The sequence below is a fragment of the Pristiophorus japonicus genome, chromosome 23 (assembly GCF_044704955.1).
Source record: "Pristiophorus japonicus isolate sPriJap1 chromosome 23, sPriJap1.hap1, whole genome shotgun sequence".
In the NCBI taxonomy this organism is placed as follows: Eukaryota; Metazoa; Chordata; class Chondrichthyes; family Pristiophoridae; genus Pristiophorus; species Pristiophorus japonicus.
Genome location: NC_091999.1, coordinates 51,763,801 through 51,776,754, shown reverse-complemented (window position 1 = coordinate 51,776,754; position 12,954 = coordinate 51,763,801).

Genomic DNA, 12,954 nt, shown 5'->3' with positions numbered 1-12,954 from the left:
TCTCCAGTCGGGCACAGCATGGGTTAGATACAGAGTGAACCCATCGGTCGCTCCCCGGCATAGATACTGAGGGACAGGGAGTGGCCGGGACACTGACATTTCTCACTCAATAAGGTATAAATTGATCCTGTACCTCTCCCCATTAATCCTGCGCTCCACACAGTTCGAATGCTGCTCCTGTTTCCTTCCTGTCACAGCACTGCGACCAACCCAGCCCATAATGAGCAGGGCTCAGGGAGGGTGTTTGCTCGGCGCTGCAGTGATGTCATAAAGCAGGGCCATTCAGGCCAGCTGGTCGTCTCCTTGTACCTTTAAAGGTGGAGAGCTGGGACATCCTATCTCCATACACATCCCCCTGTTCATACTGTGAATCCCCGGGAAAGGCCCAAGGCCCAGAGTGTGGAACACAACCAAGGGGGAAAGAGGAGGAGAGAAGGGGAGGTAAATCAAGGAGTGAGGACTGAGGGCCACCAAGCTTCAGTTTCAGAGCCTGGAGACTTCAGGAGGGATCAGTGAGTTCTGTAGTTTCAGGATCCAGGGAGAGAACAAGGAGCAGATGGGGAGACTGGTGTGGATTCCAGCACAGTGAGGATGTAGGGGGAGGGATATTTTGTCGGGCCGTGTATTAGGGGTGTAGGAGGGACAAGAGTGGAAAGGCCAGAGAGCAATTACTGCAGCAGTGTCCATCAAAAGTGAGAGAGAGAAGGTGGGGGTCAGAGTGTGCTCTGGACAGGCCGGGAAACTGTTTGTTTGCTGTGAGCAGCTTTCCTTCTGTCACAAATAGCCTCCTGTAGCCCAGTGACACAAACAGCCCATTAAACGCCACCAATGTCCTTTGGTCGGGTGAGGTCTCCCTTTGTGAAACACGGCTGTTGTTAAAGCTTCTCATTCTGACTCGCTCACAGTGAGACAGTATCCACTGTCCCTTTTATTGCATGGGCTTCATCTTTGCCAGTATTGGTAACACGCCCGGGATCACTAAACACAAAACCCAGTCTGTTAATCACTTTATGCGACTGGACTTAGCGTGTGCCCCACAGCATCTCTCTCACCTTCAATGTGTGAATAGGGCATCACACCTGCAAAGCTCGTTTAAGTCTGTATCCACGGAGCAAATTTATTTGAGAAAAGCCTGTCGGCCGATGAGACACATTTCAGCAGCCAGTGTGCTGCTGGTTTACCCGGCATTTTGCCTGTCATGGAAAATAACTGAACATTTCTCCCAGTGTAACCTTTGCTGTAATGAAATGTGTCTTTTAATAATCCACATGTCCTTGCTCATGTCTGCTGCAATTGTGCAGAAAGAGGATGTGTGAAGTGATGGTGTTTGTATGGAGATGTGAAACAAGGAAATGGAATCTGTGTGTGGCAGTGACACAGCCTTGTGGTCACAGGCAGAACATGCACCGATATCCTTGTGGTTATGGTTTGAGCATGGTCAGTTCATGAATGCTCACGCTAAGAGGTGCCAGGGATCGGGAGCAGCGGCAGTAAATAAAATCTAAATGTAAATTCTGATGTAGTTTATCTTCATTTATTCCTATTTTAATAGCTTTTGCTGAATATGTCCCATGCTAAGTGCCAGGATATTGGATCAGGCCCACAATAGAAAATGAGTTTGACACCTTGAGGTAGACAATGTCAACCGGATTCCCCCATCTACCAACCGAACAACTTCTTTACAAACTCAAGCTAGTTTGTAAGATGTGACCATGTTTACCAGAATCTATGTACAATATCTGTAATGGCCCCTTCACTTTCCCCATGATGGAAAACAGCATCTCTCAGGATCCCTTCAAGCACCTTCCCGGTGATCGAAGTCACGTTGATGGGCCTTCAGTTCCTGAGCTCTGACTTGTGGCCAATTTCAAAAATGGGAACTACATGTGCTACCTTCCAATCTCAGGGAACAACCCATGACTCTACTTGAGCTGTTGGAGATATGGGCAAATGGCTGACAGAGCACCCGTCCCATCTCTTTGAACAGCCTTGGGTGGATATCATCCGCACCCTACACCGTCAAGATTAACCCGCACGGAGACTTTGCTGACAGTGAAGAGAGATGAGAAAGACCAAAGTGCCGTTTGCCCCTCTCAGTGTGACCCTGAAGGACTGTGTCCATGCTGAAGTTCTCCCCCATACGATATTCCCCCAGATTGGCCTCTCTGAGCTCCAGCCAGGTGATGCTAAACACACGGGTGGGAAAGACAAAAATCTACAGCAATGTGTTGAAAGCAACACGAATTTATTTGTCGATATCCCAAATACTAAACTCCAGTCCAGTTACAGGGGTTATTAAAATCAGCAGAAACAAACCCCAACTGTCAGAATGAATATAGTTCAGTCGGGATGTGATTAACAGCAGCAATAACAGCAGATACCAACCCCTGCAGTCACTTGTGAATTTGCTGGTGTCTCAGTAGGTGCAATGACTGAATGAATCCCTTCCCACACTCAGAGCAGGTGAATTGCCTCTCCCCAGTGTGTATTCGCTGGTGCCTCAACAGATGGGTGAACCGAGTGAATCCCTTCCCACACTCAGAGCAGCTGAACGACCTCTTCCCGGTGTGAACTCGCCGCGATGTTTCCAGCTGCGACGGGTAGTTGAAACGTTTCCCACAGTACCCACATTTACACAATTTCTCCCCAGTGTGACTGCACTTGTGTATCTCCAGGTTGGATGATAGGCTGAAGCATTGCCCACACACAGAGCACGTGTACACTTTCTCCCCGCTGTGAACAGTGCTTTTTGCATCCATGGTCAAAGGCTGATGATATTCTGTTCTCATGAATCGAGTGATTCCATCAGATCTGAATGTGATGGTTGGTTTGAGCCTCCAGTCGACAAATCCTCCTCTTTTACTACCCTGCAAAGTGAATTTCAGACAGGAAAAAGGGTGGGTGAGAGAGAATCCTCAAAAACACAAAGGCATGTTGAGAAATTGAGCTTAATGAACTTGGTCATTTGTGGGGCCAGCACTAGAAATAGTAACCATGAAAGCTGCCAGTTTGTGATAAAACCCAACTGGTTCATTAATGTCCTTCAGGGAAGGGAACCCACCTCCATTGACCGCACCACATGGGGAATTGTTGGTCCCACTGTGCCCAGAATTACCAGGGGTGAAACCCAGCAGCTTTTCCTCCATCTCCACTCCAGCTCAAATTGATGCAACAAACAGATCCACACAGGAGGCCAGGTATCCAAAGCATCTTTCTAACATTTGCAGCATAGTTGAGAGGCGATCTACACTTAATTGCCACAGATTTGGAGATTTGACAGTCTAGATTTTGCTTTGTACTGGAATCCAGGTCAGTGATTGGAGCAGGGTCAGGACCATCGGAATGGCCCAGGTACAGCAGGCGATGCGGGAAGCAGCAGAGGAGTGGTGAGGTCCGGGTGGAGTAGCGGCGAGTGATCAGGGCTGAGAGATTGGGGCCCACAAGAGGTGAGAGTTTAGGGTAGAGAGATTGTGGCCTACGAGAGGCACGAATTCGGGGCCCAGAAGAGGCAAGGACCCAGGGACAGCATGGGCCAGACCACACTCTGATCTATGGGCAGTAGGAGTATGTGCACCAGGTCTGTGCAGCAAAGCTTGGTCTCCAGTCGTCTTGTTTAACACTTGCCACTGGACCAAGACCTCGCTCTGTCCAGCCCTTGTGGTGGCTGGTGTACAACGGACACACACATTAAAAGAATCCACGCATAGGCATCTCCCACCCTTCAATATGTAGTTCGGGACCTGGAATATCAGGTCTCATAATGAAACATCTGTGAACTCATCCCATTTTGGTGTGGAAGTTGGTCATCCTCGATTCAAGAGACTGCCTAATACTATACTGTACAGGAGGACAGGGATTGACTTCCGCATCCAGCACCCACCCTGATACAGAGCGGCTGGGAATTGCTGGGCCTGCTGTATAAATGCAACCAGTTGTTTTCATGGTTTGGGGGAGGCGTTGCCCCCGATGTTTGCTGGTGCTGAGCCCAGCTCTCTGACTCGGGGCGGGGGAGAGGGCCGCACTCGGTGTTGCCCGGGGCCTGAGGGCCGCACTCGGTGTTGCCTGGGGCCTGAGAGCCACACTCGGTGTTGCCCGGGACCTGAGAGTCGCACTCGATGTTGACTGGGGCCTGAGAGCCACACTCGGTGTTGCCCTGCGCCGTGCTCACTCCGCTGTGTCCCTGGGAGCCTCTCCGCACAGGGTGGTGCTCTCTGGAACCAGCCCTTCCCAAGCGTTGCCTCCCTGCTGATGGAGATAGGTTGTATTCTCCCGGGCGGAGCACTCTGGGTACAATCATTCGCCATTGTCAGGGAGTGGTACAGCACAGAAGGCCATGCGACCCATCGTGTCTGTGCCAGTTCTTTGGTGGAGGTCTTCAATCAGTCTCACTGCTCTACTCTTCACTGATAGCTCGGTATATTTTTCCCAGCAAGTATTTATCCAATTACCTGTTAAAAGTTACTATTGAATCTGCTTCCACCACCCTTTCAGATAGTGCATTCTGGATCATAACAATTCGCTGGGTAACAAATGATCCCACATTTCACCTCTCGTTATTTTGCCAATCATCGGAAGTCTGACTCCTCTGGTTACCTTCCCTAATGCCGCTGGAAAGAATTTCCATATTTACTCTTTCTTCTAAATCATTCATAATTTTGTACATCTCTGTCAAAGCTCCTTTTACCCTTTCCTGCTCTCTGGCGAAAACTTCACAGGCTCTCCACATCACGGAAGTCCCACATCCCTGGCACCGCTCCTTCTGCACCTTCTCTAAAAGCTTGGCATCATTCCCAAAGTTTGGAGCCCAAACTTGAATACAATTCTCCTGCTGAGGCCGAACCAGTTTTTTATAAAGGTTTGGCAAACTAAACATCAAATGCTGATATTTCTCTAATGGGGTTTAAAGGGCGACTTCCATCCAGTCAGTTGGATGTGTCAATGAGACTGCGATCTGAAATAAGCGCATTTGGAGTGGAGAGCCAGGGACATGCTGTGTGACTGGGTGCAACAGTCCTGCACTCCCCCCACATCACTTGTTTCCCATTTGGCATGAAAGGAACGTGTTAGTTGCAACAATTCATTTGATTTGATTTCAAATAGTTTAGTATAGAAATTAAATTATGATTTTATGTTTTTTTTGCCCCAACTCAGGTTCAAGGCCTCAATTGTTCGCTTCGACTGTGTACAGTCACAGGATTCCAAATCTGCGACTGTACATTGTAATGCCAACCCTGGGACTGTACATTGGGATTCTAACCCTGGGAATGTTTGTGGGCATTCTAACCCTGGGGGAGAGTACATGGGGGTTCTAACCCTGGCACTGTACATGGGGATTCTAACCCTGGGACTGCACATGGGGATTCTAACCCTGGGACTAAACATGGGGATTCTAACCCTGTGACTGTACAGAGGGATTCTAACCCTGGGACTGTACATGGGGATTCTAACCCTGGGACTGTATATCGTGTCCAGGCGTTCGGGCCCCCTTTGGAGACGACCAGGCCTCTACTTCCCCGCAGTACTCCAGGTGTGGTCTAGCCAGGGCTTTGTGCAGCTGCAGATGGCTGGCATTGCCCATGGAATAGTATCAAGGGAGGTAGCTTAGTAGTGACTTTCATTTTAAACTTTAAATCAACTTGGGAAACTTATAAAATCTTGGGAAAACTTTTTTAAAACTCCAGAACAAAAATTTAAAACTTCTGAAAAAACTTTTAACCAACGTGGAAGAACTTTCAAGAATTCTTTTCTTTAAAATTTTTATTCATTGAGGAATTGAATACTGTACCCCAATCAAACGAGAAAATAGTTCAGTGTGTTTCATTAGCATCATTTTCAGTCATTTGAAACCAGGTTACACACGATGATGCCTGGCAAGCAGGTGTGCCTCCGACCAGGTGACCTGGACATCCGCCTCCCGTCTCCTGCCTCCCTCCAGAGGCGAGATTTCATCCCTCCATTTATGTATTTATTTGTCTAAATCCCAAATATTAAACTCCAGTCCAGTTACAGGAGTTATCATCAGCAGAAACAAACCCCAATTGTCAGAATGAACATGGTTCAGTCAGGATGTGATTAACAGCAGATTCCAACCCCTGCAGTCAGTTGTGAACTCGCTGGTGTGCCAGCAGGGTGGATGACCGAGTGAATCCCTTCCCACACTCAGAGCAGATGAACGGCCTCTCCCCAGTGTGAACTCGCTGGTGTCTCAGCAGGCTGGATGACCGAAATAATCCCTTCCCACACTTAGAGCAGGTGAATTGCCTCTCCCTAGTGTGAACGCCCTGGTGTGTCAGCAGGTGGGATGGCTGAGTGAATCCCTTCCCACACACGGAGCAGGTGAACGGCCACTCCCACGTGTGAACTCGCTGGTGAACTACAAGGTGGGATGACTGAGTGAATCCCTTCCCACACTCAGAGCAGGTGAATGGCCTCTCCCCAGTGTGAACTCGCTGGTGTGCCAGCAGGTCAGATGAACAAAAGAATCCCTTCCCACACTCAGAGCAGGTGAACAGCCTCTCCACAGTGTGAATTTGCTGGTGTGACTGCAGGTGGGATGACTGAGTGAATCCCTTCCCACACGTAGAGCAGGTGAACGGTCTCTCCCTCGTATGAACTCGCTGGTGCGTCAGCATGTGGGATGACTGAGTGAATCTCTTCCCACACACGGAGCAGGTGAATGGCCTCTCCCCAGTGTGAATGCATCGATGAATTTCCAGGTCTGATGTTGACCTGAATCCCTTCCCACAGTCCCCACATTTCCACGGTTTCTCCATGGTGCGGGTATACTTGTGACTCTCCATGATTGGATGATCAGTTGAAGCCTCGCCCACACACACAACACGTTTACAGATTCTCCGCGCTGTGAATGGTGCGATGTTTCTTCAGGCTGTGTAACTGATTAAAACTCTTTCCACAGGCAGTGCACTGGAACACTCACATGGGTGTGTGTGTCTTGCTGCCTTTCCAGTCACATTGATATTTGCAATATTGTCCCACAGGCAGGACAGACAAATATTTCTTCTTCCGCTTTCAAAGACCGATGATATTCAGGTCCTGATGTATCGATTGACTCCGTCAGATCTTGACGCGATGTGTGGTTTCTGTTTCCTGTCTGAAAATCTCCCCTTCTAATACGCTGTAAAAGGAGATAACAAAACTCATCACTGTCAGTACAAGACACAAATTCAGGATAGACACATCTAGGGGCCAAATTTCGACAGGAGTTGTTCCTATTATTTTGGAGTATCCAATAAATCACAATTCTCCACGTTTAGTTTGTTCCACTTTCAGTCAGTTAGTTCAGTTTCTTTTTCCAGCCACTTACGCCCGTTTTGGCCAGTTAAGCAAGTTCAGACAGCGAAACTTTACTCCAAACTAACTTTGGCCTGAGTCAGTGCCCACTTTTGTACGCTCAGAAAAACCTTGTGGACACTTTAGAAATCAGGCGCCGGTAGCCAGAGATGGCGGGCGGTGGAGGGGTTGTGGAGGGAAGGGAGGTTCGAGGATTTTCCAAAGCATTAAATACTTCATTTTTAAAAATAAAGAACCATCATCAATAATAAATGATCAATAACTCCATCAATAAATAACATTTAAAAGAAATTAAAAATCAATCAATAAATTAAAAACTAAAAGTTCCTACCTCACCGACTGCAGCACCTCTCCGTTCCGGAGCACTGCGAGCCCTCCAGCAGCACACACAGCCGTGCCTGCCTCTTACAGTTTCAAGGTTGAAGAGTTCGGGGGGGGCCCGCCACCGGGGAGGTGGTCGGGTGGGGCTCGCCGGAGAGATGGTCACGGAGCTAGTGTTTGGGCGGGCCGACAGGGAGGCCTCGAGGTAAGAGCAGTGGCAGTGATGCGACGCCCAAGGACAGGCAGCGGCGAGGTGAGGGACGGTGAGGCGAGGTGAGGGGCGGTGAGACGAGGCAGGCAGGCCACTCGGCCCGGGCGAGGGGCAGCGAACATTGCGCCGTTCCTTCGGCCAGGGATAGGGTCGCCCGGAGCCACGACACGCTGGAAGGGCCAGGAGCTACTGTGTACACACGCAGACCCCACTGCACACACGGGCAGCTGCCGACACTCTGTTTGGTGCATGGCTGTAGCTCCGCCCCCCGCTGCTTCTCTTGTGCTCAGTCCAAAGCAGGCCAGATCAGCGTGGAGAATCCCGGGGTAAGTACAAGGCTCACTTTTCCTTCTGGAAAGTCGGCGGACCTCTCGGAGGTGCACCGTTCTATGGGTCAGTCGAAACTTGGCCCCCTAGTTTCCATGGAACATTCTTTCCTCTCTTGTTCTTCTAAAGCTGTAAATCCCTGTCCCACACATTGTCCCTCCTGCTGTGCTGAAATCCAAATCAACACACAATTCTAAACTGTTTCTCCTCCACTCCCAGTTTTCACCACCAATTCTGACTGGGTTCAGAAATACACTCACTGGTACACTTCCTTCTCCTATAGGAGTGGACTCTGGCTGGGTTCACTTGTACACTCACTGGTTCCCCTCCCATGTGTGTCGTGATTCTGGTTATTCTCAGTACTACACTCGCTGGTTCCCCTCCCTCTGCTCTCCTAAAGGTACTGACTCTGGCTGGGTTCAGTTCTACACTCACTGGTTCCCCTCCCCTGAAGGTGCTGACTCTGGCTGGGTTCAGTTCTACACTCACTGGTTCCCCTCCCCTGAAGGTACTGATTCTGGCTGGGTTCAGTTCTACACTCACTGGTTCCCCTCCCCTGAAGGTACTGACTCTGGCTTGGTTCAGTTCTAAACTCAGTGGTTCCCCTCCCCTGAAGGTACTGACTCTGGCTGGGTTCAGTTCTACACTCACTGGTTTCCCTACCCTGAAGGTACTGACTCTGGCTGGGTTCAGTTCTACACTCACTGGTTCCCCTCCCTCTCCTCCCCTGAAGGTACTGACTCTGGCTGGGTTCAGTTCTACACTCACTGGTTCCCCTACCCTGAAGGTACTGACTCTGGCTGGGTTCAGTTCTACACTCACTGGTTCCCCTTCCTCTCCTCCCATGAAGGTGCTGACTCTGGCTGGGTTCAGTTCTACATTCACCAGTTTCTCTACAATATGTGTCGCATGTGCCCATCTCCATGTGTGAACCTCGACAGTGAGTATCGACAGGCTATTCCACTGTCCTCACCTGAGGCCTCACACGTGCATTTTCCAGCAGGGCTACCGGAACCTTCTCACAATGGCTCAGTTTCTAAACAATAAGATGATAAGTGGTTATGGGGAGCGGGCAGTGAACAGAAGAACATAAGAAATAGGAGCAGGAGTAGGCTATAGGGCCCCTCGAGCCTGCTCCGCCATTCAATAAGATCATGACTGATCCGATCATGGACTCAGCTCCACTTACCGGCCTGCTCCCCATAACCTCTTATCGTTTAAGAAACTGTCTATTTCTGTCTTAAATTTATTCAATGTCCCAGCTTCCACAGCTCTCTGAGGCAGCAAATTCCACAGATTTACAACCGTCTGAGAGAAGAAATTTCTCCTCATCTCTGTTTTAAATGGGCGGCCCCATATTCTAAGATCACGCCCTCTAGTTCTAGTCTCACCTATCAGTAGAAACATCCCCTCTGCATCCACCTTGTCAAAACCCCTCATAATCTTATACATTTCGATAAGATCACCTCTCATTCTTCTGAATTCCAATGAGTAGACGCCCAACCTACTCAACCTTTCCTCATAAGTCAACCCCCTCATCCCCGGAATCAACGTAGTGAACCTTCTCTGAACTGCCTCCAAAGCAAGTATATCCTTTCGTAAATATCGAAACCCAAACTGCACGCAGTAGTCCAGCTGTGGCCTCACCAATACCTTATTTAGCTGTAGCAAGACTTCCCTGCTTTTATACTCCATCCCCTTTGCAATAAAAGCCAAGATACCATTGGCGTTACTGATCACTTGCTGTACCTGCACACTATCCTTTTGTGTTTCATGCACAAGTACACCCAGGTCCCGCTGTACTGCAGCACTTCGCAATCTTTCTCCATTTAAATAATAACTTGTTCTTTGATTTTTTTTCTGCCAAAGTACATGACCTCACACTTTCCAACGTTATACTCCATCTGCCAAATTTTCCCCCACTCACTTAGCCTGTTTATGTCCTTTTGCAGATTTGTTGTGTGCTCACACATTGCTTTTCCTCCCATATTTGTATCGTCAGCAAACCTGGCTATGTTACACTCAGACCCTTCTTCCAGGTCGTTAATATAGATTGTAAATAGTTGGGGTCCCAGCACTGATCCCTGCAGCACCCCAGGAGTTGCTAGTTGCCAACCCGAGAATGAACCATTTAACCTGACTCTCTGTTTTCTGTCAGTTAGCCAATCCTCAATCCATGCTAATATATTGCCCTCAACCTCCTCAACTATTCCTCATTAGTCCACCCCCTCATCTCCAGAATCAACCTCATAAACCTTCTCTGAACTGCCTCCCCTCTCCACCACTGAAGATGCTGAATCTATCTGGTTTCAGTTCTGCACTCACTGGTTCCCCTGCCCTGAAGGTGCTAACTCTGGCTGGAATCCATTTTGCACTCACTGGTTCCCCTGCCTCCCATCTGCCACTCCCCTTTGAGTGCTGACTCTGGCTGGGTTCAGATATAGACTTCTGGTTCCCCTCTCATTCCCTGAAGGTGTAAACTCTGGCTGCGATCAGTTGGACAATCACTCATTTGCCTCCCCCCATCTCTCTCCTCCCCTGATGGTACTGAATCTGGCTGGGTTCAATTCCACAATCACTGGTTCCTCTCCACTGAAGGTACTGACTCTGGCTGGGTTCAGTTCTACACTCACTGGTTCCACTCCCCTGAAGGTGCTGACTCTGGCTGGGTTCAGTTCTACACTCACTGGTTCCACTCCCCTGAATGTGCTGACTCTGACTGGGTTTAGTTCTACACTCACTGGTTCCCCTCTCCTCCCCTGAATATGCTGACTCTGTCTGGTTTCAATTCTGCACTCACTGGTTAACATACGATATCGGAGCAGCAGTAGGCCATGCGGCCCCTCGAACCTGCTCCGCCATTTAATACGATCATGGCTGATTCGATCATGGACTCAGGTCCCCTTTCCTGCCCGCTCCCCATAACCCCTTATTGTTTAAGAAAGTGTCTATTTCTGTCTGAAATTTATACAATGTCCCAGCTTCCACAGCTCTCTGAGGCAGTGAATTCCACACATGCACAACCGTCAGCAGAAATTTCTCCTCATCTCAGTTTTAAATGGAGGCCCTTTATTCGAAGATTATGCCCTCTAGTTCTAGTCTCCTCCATCAGTGAAACATCCTCTCTGCATCCACATTATCACGCCCCCTCAATCTTATATGTTTCGATAAGATCACTTTTCTATCTTCTGAATTACAATGAGTAGAGGCCCAACATATTCAACCTTTCCTCATAAGTCAACCCCCTCATCTCCGGAATCAACTTTGTGAACCTTCTCTGAACTGCCTCCAAAGCAAGTATATCCTTTCGTAAATATGGAAACCAAAACTGCACGCAATATTCCAAGTGTGGCCTCATCAATAACCTGTACTACTGTAGCAAGACTTCCCAGCTTTTATACTCCATCCCCTTTGTAATAAAGGCCAAGATTCCATTTTCCTTCCTGATCACTTGCTGTACCTGCATACTGATCTTTTGTGTTTCATGTACAAGTACCCCCAGGTCCCGCTGTACAGTAGCACTTGGTAATCTTTCTCCATTTTAAATAATAATTTGCTCTGTGATTTTTTTTTCTGCCAAAGTGCATGACCTCACACTTTCCAACATTATACTCCATCTGCCAAGTTTTTGCCAACTCACTCAGCCTGTCAATGTCGTTTAGCAGATTTTGTGTGTCCTCCTCACACATTGCTTTTCCTCCCATCTTTGTATCATCAGCAAACTTGGCTACACTACACTCGGTCCCTTCTTCCAAGTCGTTAATATAGATTGTAAATAGTTGGGGTCCCAGCGCTGATCCCTGTGGCAACCCACTAGTTACTGATTGCCAAACTGAGAATGAACCATTTATCCCGACTCAATATTTCCTTAAAAGTCAACCCTCTCATCTCCGGAATCAACCTCCTCTCAACTGCCTCTACTTTCCTCCCCTGAAGATGCTGAATCTATCTGGTTTCAGTTCTGCACTCACTGGTTCCCCTCCCTCCCCTGAAGGTACTGACTCTGGCTGGGGTCAGTTCTGTACTCACTGGTTCCCCTCCCCTGAAGGTGCTGACTCTGGCTGGGTTCAGTTCTACACTCACTGGTTCCCTTCTCATCCCTCGAAGATGCTGACACTGGCTGGGTTCAGTTCTACACTCACCGGTTTCCCTCCCTCTCCTGAAGGAGCTGACTCTGGCTGGGTCCAGTTCTACACTCACCGGTTCCCCTCCCGTGAAGGTGCTGACTCTGGCTGGGTTCAGTTCTACACTCACCGGTTCCCCTCCCGTGAAGGTACTGACTCTGGCTGGGTTCAGTTCTCCACTCACTGGTTCCCCTCCCCTGAAGGTACTGACTCTGGCTGGGTTCAGTTCTACACTCACTGGTTCCCCTCCCTCCCCTGAAGGTACTGACTCTGCCTGGGTTCAGTTGTATACTCAGTGGTTCCCCTCCCTCCCATCTGCGCCGTCCCTTAAGGCGCTAACTCTGGCTGTGTTCAATTCCACACTCACTGTTTCCCCTCCCTCCCCTCTCCAGCAGGCAGAGTTTAGGGAATTAGGAGAGAGATTAAAAAGCAGGACCTCAAAACTAGTAATCTCCAGATTCCTCCCGATGTCACGATTTAGTGACTACAGAAACAGGAGGATAGAGCAGATGAATACCTGGCTGGAGAGATGGTGATGGCGGAGGGCGTTAGTTTCCTGAGGCACTGGGACCTCTTCTGTGGGAGGTGGGACCTGTACAAACCAGACGGGTTACACCTCAACAGAGCCGGGACCAATATCCTCGCGGGGGGGGGGGGGGT